General features: G+C 33.0%; 1 protein-coding gene and 1 pseudogene across 1 annotated transcript in view; both read right to left on the reverse strand.

Moving 5' to 3' along the window:
- Positions 1-6276, reverse strand: part of LOC139522939 (uncharacterized) — a 27815-nt gene extending 21539 nt beyond the window's left edge. The window contains exon 1 of the mRNA XM_071316609.1: positions 6194-6276. The gene's annotated coding sequence lies outside the window, so the exon portion shown is untranslated. The remainder of the gene's footprint in view (positions 1-6193) is intronic.
- On the reverse strand, positions 3204-14539 carry LOC139524916 (uncharacterized; annotated as a pseudogene).
- Between the last annotated feature and the right edge of the window lie 293 nt (positions 14540-14832).

Consider the following 14832-nt stretch of genomic DNA (forward strand, 5'->3'; position numbering starts at 1 on the left):
CAACAATTGTTCAGGATATTCTATCTTATCCACCACGTTATGTATTTCAAGTTTAGCACTATGTTCACATTAAGAGGCAGACACTAGAATCATGGTGCATGTATCTGATGCAGTGAAACATTAACTTAAACGAGTCATGATTCTAACAGTCGTTACTGATGATGCTGTCATTACTGTTTCGCTTCTCCGTGACATAGGCGAACTCCGTGACATAGACGAACTATGAATTGTGTTTGGAAGGGCAAAAAACTTTGAAATTTATATCTATCAATGGTCTTTCAAATGCACTAGGCAATGAGTGATCACACACACTTATTGTGATCCATGCCTTTACCAGTTGTGATACAGTTCTATCTTTGCTTGAAAAGAAAAAAGACTACGTGTGAGACATTGATAGCATTTGAAAATGTGACTTTAACATTAAGAATGATGTTTGATCAACCTAAATCACCGGGGTTTTACTATAAGATCGCACCACAAATTTAACAGATTGGGTTAACATGGTTAACGAAGCAAGAAAATAACTATTTGCGCAAAAGGAAAAGCTAATTGAGGCTATTCCCTCAACTTGATCTAGTCTTTTTCAGCATGTAAAACGTGCATTATACTAAGGCAGGTATTTAGGGGGACGAGCTTGGAATTGGCTCTTATGCTACCCAGTCCAGGCGCTAATAGATGGCGAAGGGACAAAGAGGATCCCTTTTAAAAAAACTTTTTCTGAGGCCTCATCATTTTATCAGAAGCTTGTACATGTGGATGTAAGAAAGGATGATGTGAAAAATCGTGTCTCCCGTAGACTGCTTTGTGTGAATGAGGTGGAGATCGTGAATGAACATGTATTTTTGGCCGAATTGTAGTAACAGTTATAAATATGTTTAAGTACTTAAGTAATTTTATTTTGTTTTAATCAATCTATCCAAAACTCTACATCGAAGATATGGATTGAGGACTCATCTTTGAAATTTACGCCAGATTGGTTCTTTTTTACCAGAAGTGATTACTTTGTATTTAAACATTTACAGCAGAATAGAATAAGTGGTTGTGAGGATAACTTAAAGCCAGCACAATAAACAACATTTTCTTTACATTTTGAAAAAAGTTGAATATATAAAAAAAGAAATTGATATTTCTATGTCCGCAATTTGGGTTATAACCGGAAGTAAGGGTTTTAAAGAAATATGTCTTATACATTGTATCCATGAGAAGCACCAAAGAAATGGTTCCTGCATAATGATATGATAGTATCAATATGTTTAAACATATTTCAATTACCCTCCCCAAAAAATAGACTTATTTTAGTACACAATCCGCCATATTAGACTTTACCGGAAGTAGGGTTTTTCAAGACATCTCATCTATATAATATATCCAAAAGAAGCAAAAAAAAAAAAGGTTTGTACCAAATTTAATGATAGTAGCATGATTATAACACCTTTTCACATACTAGCCTTCGATATTTGGCTGATTTAAGTGCGAAGACCGCCATTTTGGATTTTACCGGAGGTGCGACATTTTTTTCAAATGCCTCCCTATCTGAAATAAAAGAGTAATAGATGAGAAAGGTCTACGCCAAATTTCAAGCTTGAAGCAGGATGTGCACAATTTTTCACAAAGTCGTCGTACTACAACGCAAAATCACGTACAAAATCATCATTCAACAAGAACGAAAGGTCGTTTTCGGATAAAAAGATAAACAGAAAGCAATGCGCATTTTGTCACGAAATCGGACATACACCCATCAACTGCACTAAAGTCACAACCGCTTACGCGCTGATGAATATAGTCAAGAGTAAACGATTGTTTCAACTGCCTAGGTCACCACAAACTAGCTGATTGTAAATCAAAAAGGAACTGCCGAAATTGCAACAAACGTCATCACACTAGCATATGTAGTAAAGATGAGAAATCTGAGGAATCGAGGAAACCTCCAGCCAATGAAACCGAAAATACGGTATTACATTTGTCCCCAACACAAAGAACTACAAATGTACTGTGAAAGACAGCCGTCGCTACTGTTAGTTCGAGAAAACAGAGTACAGAAGCCAATATTAGATGAAGGTGCGCGCGCAGAGGTCCTTTATAACAGAGACACTTGAAGAGAAGTTGGATTTAGTTTCAAGCCGAAACGAAGTAGTGCACCTTTCCGGTTTGGAGAACAAAATAGACAAGTAAGACACATGGAATCGGCAACAGTTTATATTGAAACAGATGAAGGCCAGAATATACCACTAAACGTGCCAATTATTCCTGAAATTGCAATGCCACTACAAATGTACGTGAAATCCGTTACTAACATGAGACACGTACGAGGACTAAAATTAGCACATCCTGTATCGGACGATGACATGTTCGAAATTGAAATACTAATCGGAGCAGATTATTATTGGAGTATAGTTGGAGATGACATTATTAGAGGTGAAGGACCAACCGCCGGTGAATCCAGGGGCTTGGATACCTCCTATCAGGACCCACAAGGACAAGTACATGTACCACAAGTAGTAGCTCTATTCTAAATGTTATCGTATCACACAAGACGGAGGAATTAAACCTAGAGAAATTATGGGAGATTGAATTGCTTGGAGTTGAAGATAAGACCGCAAATACTGAAAACGACGAATTTCAAAAAATGTACGAAGAAACAGCAATATCTTACAATAACGTACAAACTCCACAGAACAAATTTACTATACACATGATACAAGGGATCGGAAATATCATCGATTTGAATAGAATCAACTCATTCAAGAAACTTCTCCGACTTACCGCTTACGTGAGAAGATTTATTACTGTAGAACACGATCTATACAAACAGGTATGTTAAACACGATCGAAATACAAAACGCATCTTTAACGTGGATACAATATATACAGAAAGGCATTATTCAGAAATCAGGAGAGGGGAAAAAACACAACCTTGTCAAACAACTTAAATTATACATAGCTAAAGACAAATTAATTGGTGACGACGGACGCATTCATAATGCACCTCTTGAAGAATATACATAATTCACGATATTGCTACCCGCAAAGGACAAATTGACACAACTTGTCATAATGGACGCACATGTTACTCATTTTCATTCAGGATTATCGAGTACCGTAACATTACTACGCCAAACTTATTGGATACCATCGATACGATAAGTTATCAAGAGCATTATACATAAATGCGTGATCTGCAAGAACGTTGCTGGTCGACCGTATTATGCTCCAGATCCACCTCCTTTACCTAAAGACCGACTAACAGAAGCACCCCCGTTTACAGTAACTGTGGAAGAATTTACTGGTGCCTTAAATGTGAAAACAACAGATGGACTTACCAATAAAGTATACATTTGTCTATTTACTTGTGCAAACACTCGTGCTGTACATTTGGAAGTAGTGATGACTTTATCTGAAGAGACATTCATATTAGCGTTTCGAAGATTCGCCAGTAGAAAGTCATTACCAAAAATTATGATTTCAGACAACGGTACAACATTCATTGCAGCTGCAAAGCAATTAACAAGATCATCATCCGTTATAGAAAAAGTAAATAACTTCGGTACTACATGGTAGTTTATACCAAAAAGAGCACCGTGGTATGGTGGTTTTTGGGAGAGGCTTATAGGACTAACGAAGGACTGTATCAAAAAGCTATTAAGACGTTCATTGATTCAGATTGAACTATTAAGAACCATTGTTACGGAAGTTAAAGCTATACTCAACGACAGACCTTTAACATACGTATCATCCGACCCGTTAGATGAACCACTCACCCCGTCCCACTTACTTTACGGACGCAGAATAACAACACTACCTTACCCTACGAGTCAGTAATTGGAACATTCACAAAATAATAAGACACATAAATCTACGAATAAACTGTTGACATTTAAGATAAAATCACAGATTATTCAAAGTTTTTGGTATAAATGGAAACATGAGTATTTAACAGCTTTTCGAGAATATCATCGCAATACATGGAACAATAAACAGCTGATCATTGGAGACGTGGTACAAATCTATGAAGATTCGCCGAGGATCAAATGGACACTAGCCGTTGTCGAAAAACTCAATGTAGGAGGAGACGGACTAGCAAGATCTGCCGTCATACGGACCAAAAAATGGACTTACATTGCATCCAATCACAAAACTGTACCCACTTGAAGTTAGTTTGAATAGCAATGATGACAATACAGACTGTGCAACTAAAACATGTCGCAAAGCTAAAATAGTTCCCATGGAGAAGATAAAGAAATGTACTAAGTGAATTATACAAAGACTTTAAATGTGTTAATAGCGAGATTCAATTTAGTTTTTCATGGACATTAATTCATTTGAAAAATGCTTAAAGTTTTCAGTTATTGTATTTTCTTAATGGCTAAATTCAATGTAATTTAGTAATTGTTTGCTAATTTCACGTTTCTGCGGCCCCCAGTATATCGTAAATACCGCACACTGGTCGTTTACTATGTACCGCGCTTTATGTAACGTCACATCACCTTGACGTGTTACTATGCTTTTTCTAATACATCTATCAAATAGTCAAGACGTCTTTTATTTCTATCACCCACTTTATGATAACCCACTTGAAGTGCCAACACATCCGTAACCACGATAGGCCAGTCAGTAGTATATCACAAAAGAACAAAATGTAATAGAAATTTGTATTTTTATAATGATTCAACATTAAATAGAATTTAATATAAGTATGGCAATGATACCTTCTTCATGAAAGATTCGAAAATAAACGCACCAAAGGTGTAAGAAAAGCTTTGTTTGCATTTTTTTTTTTAGCTTTGTTTGCATTTTTGAGTAAAAACCGTTCAACGTTCGGAAAAAGACATGCTTTATCAAATATTGACTTGTTCATGGCTAACCTAGCTGCATTCGTCATTTGCCTATCACAAGTAAGAATAATATAGTTCACTGGTTGTCGTTGTTTCATGTCTGTCATAATTATTGGTTTTTCGTAAATTTGTTTGTTATAAATTAGGCCGTTAGGTTTCTCGTTTAAATTGTTTCACATTTTTTCATATCCGACTACTTGGTATGGAATATTCTTAATATCATTAAATGCCGTTTGGTTGCCTTTAATTGGTTACAACCACTTTATTTGTACTTTAGTATATAGTTGTCGCATTGCAATCATACCTACAATCCTTGTTTTATAATGTATTAAAATACTATATAATCCTTTAATATCCACCCCTGCTCATTTTTTTCTTTGCCATTTTTTTAAGTATCAATTTTTAATCCTTAATTAATTCCGAACTTATGTGTTTGACCCATTCCTTGTAAATTTGGAAAAATCTAAAGCTTAAGGATAGTTAGAGCACTAGAGTTAGTGTCTTGTATAGTATTAAATTATGTTTTGAAACCTATGTATAGTTAGAGCACTAGAGTTTGTGTCTTATAGTGTCTTGTATACTATTAATTTATGTTTTGAAACTTAAGTATAGTTAGAGCACCAGAGTAAGTGTCTTGTATACTATTCATTTGTGTTTTGAAGCTTAAGTTTAGTTATAGCAATATAGTTAGTGTCTTGTATACCATTAATTTGTGTTTTGAAAATAAAGTATTGTAAGAGTACTGGAGTTGGTGTCTTTTATACTATTAATTTGTGTTTTGAAACTTAAGTATAGTTAGAGCACTAGAGTTAGTGTCTTGCATACTATTAATGTGTGTTTTGAAATTTACTCTAAAGCTTAAGTATAGTTAGAGCACGTCTTTGACGCTGTGTCTTTTAATGTTTTCTGAATTACCTTTTGATTCAATTTGAATTGTCAAGTCCATTTTTGAATTAATTGTTTGAATTAATGGATCATTTGCAAAAACAAATTACGTCTATCATTGTTTAATATTTGTAAAGTTTTAATATCAAATTTTTGAGAAAATGTCATATGAATCACAATTTGTTTTGTGGAAACTGTAGTGTGTTCTGTGTTGTTTACTATACTAAGATTATTCTAAGAATACTTGTTATCGAGGTTCTTGTGAGATTCTACGCGGGTTATTCAGTGTGCACCACATTTGTTATGTTATTTCTTCATAGACAGCAAAAATATTACAGTCATTCCTTAGATAGTAGAAATATGTCATAAAATGTTAAGGATATCGTCTGGCGGACTACGTCTTTGAATAGTCATTGTAAAAGAAACCATATCTTCTTTGACCCAAACCTTTCACTGACTAAAGTAATTTACTCTACCTTTTTTTCTGAGTTTATTCTTCAGTAAGTGCCTTGAAGGTTTAGATACCTGAACCGACGCACGCTTTTTGGTGAGTGTAGTAAGAATTTTATCCATTAATACCGAAACGTCATTATATTTTCTTTCGTTTGATTAAATTTATAATTTGTTAATGGTAACATATGCATTGTGTTAAAGATTGGGGATACGTTTGCCTTTTTATCTTGTCAGCGTGTTGCCACGACACAATAGATTACACAACTTTTGTTCCCTTTACAAATGTTCAACATGTTCACGTTCTTTTGAGTGACTTTATGATGTTATGTCTTGCTCGATTACGCCATATTTCAATCAGGAGTGTACGATACAAAAGTGTTGTGTAATTCTATATATGCATGGCTAAACTTCAATTGTAAATGAATAAAAATATTAAATAAACAGCGCGTCAAAAGTAATGAAAAAATTGGTTTTGTCATAGTGTAAATGCCAAAGGATAAATAAACTCATCATAGATACCAGGACTAAATATTGCATATACGCCAGACGCGCGTGTCGTCTTCAAAAGACTCATCAGTGACGCTCGAATCCAAAAAAGTTAAAAAGGCCAAACAAAGTACAAAGTTGAAGAGTATTGTGTGCTATATAAATATAGTGTGAAATAGGAATAACGACTCGGAAAAACTATATCTCTATTTTAAGTCAATATACTTCAGATATAAATCTGTGCTTTCACAGTTTGTCATAAAGCTGTCACTTTTATTCTTTAACAGTTTTCGCTAATTAAATTTTCCGACGATTGTTTTCACAATTCAATAATTTTAATTCACACGTTATATAAACTCCAGATATGTTTTTATAAAAGTATCTCGTGACCCTAACTTTATACCAATAATTCTGAATCACATACGTATGGTTACATTACAAAGCATTCAGAACAAGGATCCATTTTTTTTTAATATTTATACTTCCAATAAACACTGAAAATATTGAAATCTTCATCTGAACATATTCCTTTACTCCGACTAACAGATTTGAGCTTCAAACCACTTTATCTTCGATATTTATATTATATGGAAAAACTATTAAAAATTACAATAATGGCTTAATCTAAGCAACACAGCTTCAAATGTATTAACTATAACTATCACCGAATTATTTCACAAAAACATCTTATGAGTAAAAACACTCTTAGGTTATTACATTCAGTATATTACATTCAGTCTGCTAACTTCTCATACATCATTTAGTAAAACTTAATCAAGACCAATTCAAGTCAAAAGATTGTTTATCAAAATTGCACTGGGTACCGTTTATGAAATCAAATCTAAAACTTGCCTATTTAACTTAGTTTAAAAGTTTGACATATAGTAATAAGATTCAGTCGAAAATTTTCTTTAGAAGGAACAACAAAGAAATATTGTCATCTCTTGACAATTCCCATTCGGTATTAATACCAAATATGCTACAATAATTTATGTGTTACTGGAACATTACTTCACCAGAGTTTTCGATATCACAAACTATTGAAAAAATTTACTAAATGTTATCATCGATACAAGGACATTATTCGTGAATATAAATCACCATGCAGACATCTTATACGTTCAGATATTTCACATTCAATCTGTTATGGTAATATTCTTTAGAAAGCACAAAAATGTCGTCGTTAACCTCATAAGATAACAAAACCGTTAAACAGACTTATACAGAAAGGATATATAGTTGCGATAATGTTGCCAGATCACTAAAAATTGCCTATTTTGGTATTAATATTGATTTACTTATAGGTTCTTTGCAACCGCCCGGCAGCTCATATGGTTTTAAATGATTACTGAGCACATCACCAAGTGACAAGTGTTTAATAATCATTGGTTTATATGTAAATGAATGTAGTGTATTTTACATTTTTTTGTAGATTTTCAAGTTTGAATATCTGTAGAAGAAGTTTTTAAGTTCGACTTTTGTACAATATGAGTTTTTATTCCCAAACACCAAGGATACCCAACGAACTGTATAGATGTATACATCAAATAGTTAAATCGACATATTATACCTTTTAAACATGGTGTACATAAATCATACTATATAACAATATATAGTTTTGCTATAAGTTTATTAACCTGCCTGAGCCGATGTAATTCATACAATAAAATACACAAGTATATATACAGAATATAACGGTGTCAAGGTTTCTATTAATTTGACCATTATAGTCTTAAATCAAAAGATACAGGGATGAATATCTATTAAGTTGTCTCTAATTGACATGTTTTGACATGCTTTGACCAACCTGGAGATTGATGGTCAAAGAATGCACGTATATCCATTGTTTTAATTAATTGCTACATGTCACCACCTGGTCTGAATGTAAACATGTTATATATATATGCAACCTAGAGATCAATTGAACAACCTTTTACAAGGTCATGTTTTTCTTAATAGATATTCCCCTGTATTTTATTCAATTTAATAAACATTTTTGAGAATATATAATCCTAAACATAAATATAAATATATATAATATATATTTATATATATATTTTAAGCCATCATATTGTCACAACTACGAATTATATCATATATTCATATATATGGCCTTTACGTAAGTCGTACAAATTGCATTATCAAGCAAATGATGTCTTGCTTACCGTTTTAATATACAATTTTAAATTGCGTACAAAGTAGTATCTTAAGGTTGATGACATTTTCTGTAGGCATGTGAATTACGAAATTTACAAACAGCAATAGTTTCAAAACAGCAAAAATAATGAGAAATATAAATTCCTTTGCATTGTTTCATGTAAAAATTAAAGTATACACATTCTAAAGTATGACAAATCTAATGTTTATTCACATAGTTATAATGATACAATAGGAAAATATTTTATATAAAATTTAAAAAAAAAACATTAATTTAGAGGGTTTTTTTTCTATTTTGAAATTTTCTATCTTTATGATCAAAGGGATATAATCCCACAATTTCTAATTTCTTTTTTCATGAAATTAAGAAATTGACCTTCAAAGTCATTCATTGTATAAAGATTGTGTCCAAATGAAAATTCTGAAATGTTTTTAAATCAAACCTTAAATTATTTTGTCTTTGCTACAGTCCTTTTCCTGTTAACATCCTTGTCTCTTATTGCAGCTGTTACTGTTGTGGCAATTCCAGGACTTAGACCAAGGTCTTCGTGGACCTTAAACACACAAAAGAACTTGGGAGGAGCTGTGTCTTACATTTCACAAAGCTACCATCAAAAATAACATCTATATTATTTTTATTTATATATTTTTTTCTATGTATGTGCCTGTCCCAAGTCAGGAACCTGTAATTATGTGGTTGTCGTTCGTTTATGTGTTACAAATTTGTTTTTTGTTCATTTTTTTTTTATATGAAAATAAGGCCGTTATTCTCTGAATTGTTTTATATTGTCATTTCGGGGCCTTTTATAGCCTGCTTTGCAGAATGGGCTTTGCTCGTTGTTGAAAGCCGTATGTATAGTGAAGCCCAGGTGGTCGTGTGGTCTAGCGGGAGGGCTACAGTGCAGTCGATTTGGTGTCACGATATCTCAGTAGAATGGGTATATATATATAAACGCCTAAAAAGTGTACATAACAACACCAATAATATAGGAACTATAAATGTAATTATTTATAAATATTTCGGATAACAGATATCCTTCATCGGTATATATGATTGTGATGTTGATCAATTATCAGTCTACTTAGATTACGCTGTTATAATCTTGAAATTTATACAATAAAAAAAGTGCTTCACATCTTGGTTAGATTACTTATTATTACAGTCTATGTTTTTATTTCTTTACCTTACTAATCTCTAAAATAAATCTGTTGCATATAACAATTTAAATTGCTTAATTTTTTGAGGGATGTATAAGTACCAAGCCACGTTCAACTAGTTTACTTTAGTCAAAATTTATTATTATATTTTAACGGCCGTTTGTTTTAAACATCGCAGACTCTAATGTAACTACACTACCGTTGTTAAATCTGAAATGTTTACAAATTTAGACCGTTCAGTACTGTTTATTTGGAATTCTTATTGACGCCATCTTTCTTGTAACATCATAATTGGTGACACGGTTAAAGCTTTAGAATTGTGCTAGTTCATATCGCACATTATTATTTTTTATCTAAAGCATATATTTAAACTCTCTGATGTAATTAGTCATATAACCTATGTCGTGTTTAACAAATTTTTAGAATTGTGCAAGCGTCTTACCTGCTGCAAGATTATAACAGCGTAATCTAAGTAGACTGTGATTGATTCATTCAACATCACAATCATATATACCGATGAAGGATATCTGTTATCCGAAATATTTATAAATAATTACATTTATAGTTCCTTTTTATATTATTGGTGTTGTTATGTACACTTTTTAGGCGTTTATATTATTTATTTTATTGTGTACATGTATCGTTACTTGTAACGATCCAACACATATATATATATGCTGTTTACAGATGCAGCATTCGTCAACATTTCACAGTAAGGCAACCGAAAATAACTATAAGATATTTTGCAATGTTACCTGCAAAGGTATGAATGTTATTTACATACTAGAATGTTCGGTTTGTGGCCTCCAATATGTTGGTGAATCAAAGCAGCCTTTCCACAAACGCCTCAATGGCCATAGGAGTGATATATCTAAGAAGCCACTTCTTCCAGTCTCCCAGCACTTCAGACAGTCAGATCACAAACTTGATGACTTTAACCGCATGAAAATTCTAGTGATTGAACAGAACATTCACTGGAGTGATGCACAGCGACAGGTTCGGGAAAGCTTTTGGATAAAGGAACTTAATGTACATCACCCAAACGGCATCAATAAGAAATACTAACAGTTTTGTTTTCACTTATTTTTATTGTTAATATACACAGTCACGTATATTGATTTATAGTGTTTTGTTTAAATTATGATATTCAGGATTAAAATCAATCGACCAAAACTTACCTGTATTATCACCTGATCTATTTTCACACCTTATACATTATGTATCAGTATTATTAAAACTTGTGACACAAGAAGAAGGCCATTTGTTGAGCCGAAATATTTGTCAACACGATTTTATAACAACATTTTCGTTTAATAACACCTTATATCAGTACCGTTGTGCAAATCTTTAGACTGATATAATTTTTTCCTTATCTGCATAGTATCGCCTATTCTAGACGATCCGGTACATAGTAAATTTGCTGGTTGGTCCTTTTTATAGACTTTTATATATATATATATATATAGCAAAAGTAAATAAACACGGTGTACAGAATGTATATAATAATATTTTTAAATTTGCAAACTACATTTCACATCAAATAATAACAGTTCGTTAAAATATTGTCACTAGCGCTTTCATGCCTTCTGGCAATCTTCAGGCGACGTTTTAACAATGTCCTTGACGACACTGCCGTTGGTAACGTTTATTACGTTACAATAACGATAAGGGGAGATAAATCAAACGTGTTTAAGTAGATCCGTTTAATTTTGGCTGAAAGTCCTTTATAAAGTGTGCTTCCTTTGCCAGTCTTTTATATTTGTTCGATTCGTTCATTTTATAGAACGGATATACGGTAAATTTTCCACTACTGCACGTTTCGAAATGTTCGCTCACATCTTGCATTCGTGTGGATGGATCTCGTATCTGTTGTCTGTGAACACGAACTCTTTGACAAATTGAGTTACCAGTCTGTCCGATGTACCATTCCTTGCAAGTGCTGCATACAATACAGTAAATAAGGTTTACCGTTTTGCAATTCATGTCTACATTTGGAATAATGGTTTGGCCGTTTTTCAATGTTATTTGCGGGCCGGTTGCCATGTATTCACAAAGACCACATCTAGGGTCATTACATTTTGAAACGTTGTATTGTATTCCATTTGGGTCATAAAACTTAGCCCTTGTTAAAATCTTTTTAAGATTTAAAGGCTGTCTTTTACTTTTCAGGAATTTTTCTGTAGGGAAAAGCTTTTTTAATTTTTTCGTTTTTTGTAAAACTGGCAAATTTGCTTTTATGACGTTGAATATGTCAGGATTGTACGGGTTATGAGTGCTAACAAACGGGATAAGTTCTGTATTACTCTCTTTGCGTGCTGTGGACCTGAGTTCCGTCATTGGTATAGCTTTTGCCTTTTCTATTCCCTTTTCTATTAGTGGGTTTGGATAGTTTTGTTCTTTCAAAAACACCTTCAGTTCATTCAAACGTAATTCCTTCGTGAAATCATCACTCACAATTGTACATACACGTCGTGCTAGACAAAACGGGATGTTTCTTTTCGTATGTGAAGGATGGCATGAATGAAAATTCAGGTATTGGTGGGTGTCCGTCTTCTTATAATATATATCTGTGGTTAAGGTTGTTCCATTCTTTAATATTAAAATATCTAGAAATGGCAGTCTTTGTTCGCTAGATTCGATGGTAAATTTAATCGAAGGATGTAATGTGTTTATCAGACTATGAAACTTCTCTAAATTGTGACTTTTGTTTAAAATGATAAAACAGTCGTCTAAGAATCGCTTCCATTCCGATTTTACGTACACTTTAAAAGCTGTATCAAATTCACTTTCAACTTGTTGATACATTTTATCCTCCAGAAATCCCATCACGAGAGTTGCGTATGTGGGAGCAAACTACATTTCACATCAAATAATAACAGTTCGTTAAAATATTGTCACTAGCGCTTTCATGCCTTCTGGCAATCTTCAGGCGACGTTTTAACAATGTCCTTGACGACACTGCCGTTGGTAACGTTTATTACGTTACAATAACGATAAGGGGAGATAAATCAAACGTGTTTACGTAGATCCGTTTAATTTTGGCTGAAAGTCCTTTATAAATATAAATTATATATATAAATGTTAATTTCTGTGTCGATTTTGTCTCTTGTTGAGAGTTGTCTCATTGGCAATCATACCACATCTTTTCTTTATATCTATGAGTTTCATGTGATTATGGTATATCTTTCAACTTAACCTGATTAGTAAATAAAGGCAACAGTAGTATACCGCTGTTCAAACTCATAAATCCATGTACAAAAAACAAAATCGGGGTAACAAACTAAAACTGAGGGAAACGCATAAATATAAGAGAAGAACAACGACACAACACTACAATGTAACTAGCACACACAGAAACGGACCAAGCATCAGACAAAATCCCACGAGAATAACAAATATAACATCAAAACCAAATACATGAATTTGGGATAGACAAGTACCGTGACACGTCTTATCGCAATGTCAATTTACACTCAAAAATAAGAGAAAACAAACGACGCAACGTTAAATTGTCCATGTTCCTGACTTGGTACAGGACATTTTTAAAGGAAAAAATGGTGGGTTGAACCTGGTTTTGTGGCATGCCAAACCTCGCACTTTAATGGCCATGTTAAATATAACATAGAAATAGTAAACCAGTTTTACAGTTTTTAAAGTTTATAAATCTTTTTACATGTGATTTCAAAACGTTTGCAGACAGTAAAATATGTCACTTGCATGTTCCTGCATTTTCTTTCTTAGTACAATGTACTTATTATACAAATTATTGGCGGTCTCTATTTTTGTTATAAACTCATATACTGTGATTCCTTTATTTTCATGGGTATCAATTTTGGTAGACTGCTGAAAACTTGCATTTTTCGTGGATATTTGATTTCATTGTTTTGCCAATCTCTTTATACAAAGCCTAATGAAAATATGTTAATCGTTGAACATTTGAATTTGTGGTTCACCTGAACCCACGAAACCCATTACAATTGGTATCCAATTAATCTACAGTATATATATTCAAACATATTTATAATATTACTTCTGATTAAAGCTTGTCAATTACAACAACCACGATATGATCTGTTGAAAAAATAAAAGGAATTTGATGAAGGTTTTTATAGTACTTTGTATAAACAAATTATTAGTACCTGTGCAACATATTTGTAGCCTTCAATTTTTTGACAAACAGCAGCAGAAAATCTGTGAACTAAACTTCTACTCTTACTGTAGTGCTTGTCTTTTGGGGCCTTTGACCGAACAGTATTGTTAAAGCTTTTATTAGGATTACTGGAAACTAGTTTGCTCAACTTTCCCGGGTCAAGGTCTGTAAACACCTTTAAAAGATCTTTTTTCATGTTTTCATCTTTGAGGTGTGCACCCCATAGTAGATTTCTATGCTTTGCTGTGGGTTTGTTTTTCATTTGGCACCAATCTCCACATCCATCATGATTACCAAACTGGTGTAGCTCTACATATAGAAAACTGTTCTTTATTCTGTCTGAGTCACCTTTGTTTTCGGCTAACATGAAAGAAAAGCGTTTTAGGAGAGCAGTAATTGTTTTGACTGAGAGTTCTTTATTTTTGAATGCATTTTAACAAGATGTTATTTTTGCAAGTTTGGTGTTGACATCAAATATCCTTGGCCCATGGAATGAATTGTAGGTTGTGCCCATGGCAACACGTACAAAGTCATTACAGTTATAACAACGAACAATCAAGTGACCAAATAAACCAGCAGTCAAAAGTCCAATTCCATCTTTTAACTTCAATGTAATGTCACAACTAGAACATATCATATTATCAAAAAAGGTTTTAATGTCAATTACGTGTCTGGTATAACCAATTAGCTTCAATTTTCTAGAAAAATATA

This window comes from Mytilus edulis, chromosome 5 (genome assembly GCF_963676685.1).
Source record: "Mytilus edulis chromosome 5, xbMytEdul2.2, whole genome shotgun sequence".
NCBI lineage: Eukaryota > Metazoa > Mollusca > Bivalvia > Mytilida > Mytilidae > Mytilus > Mytilus edulis.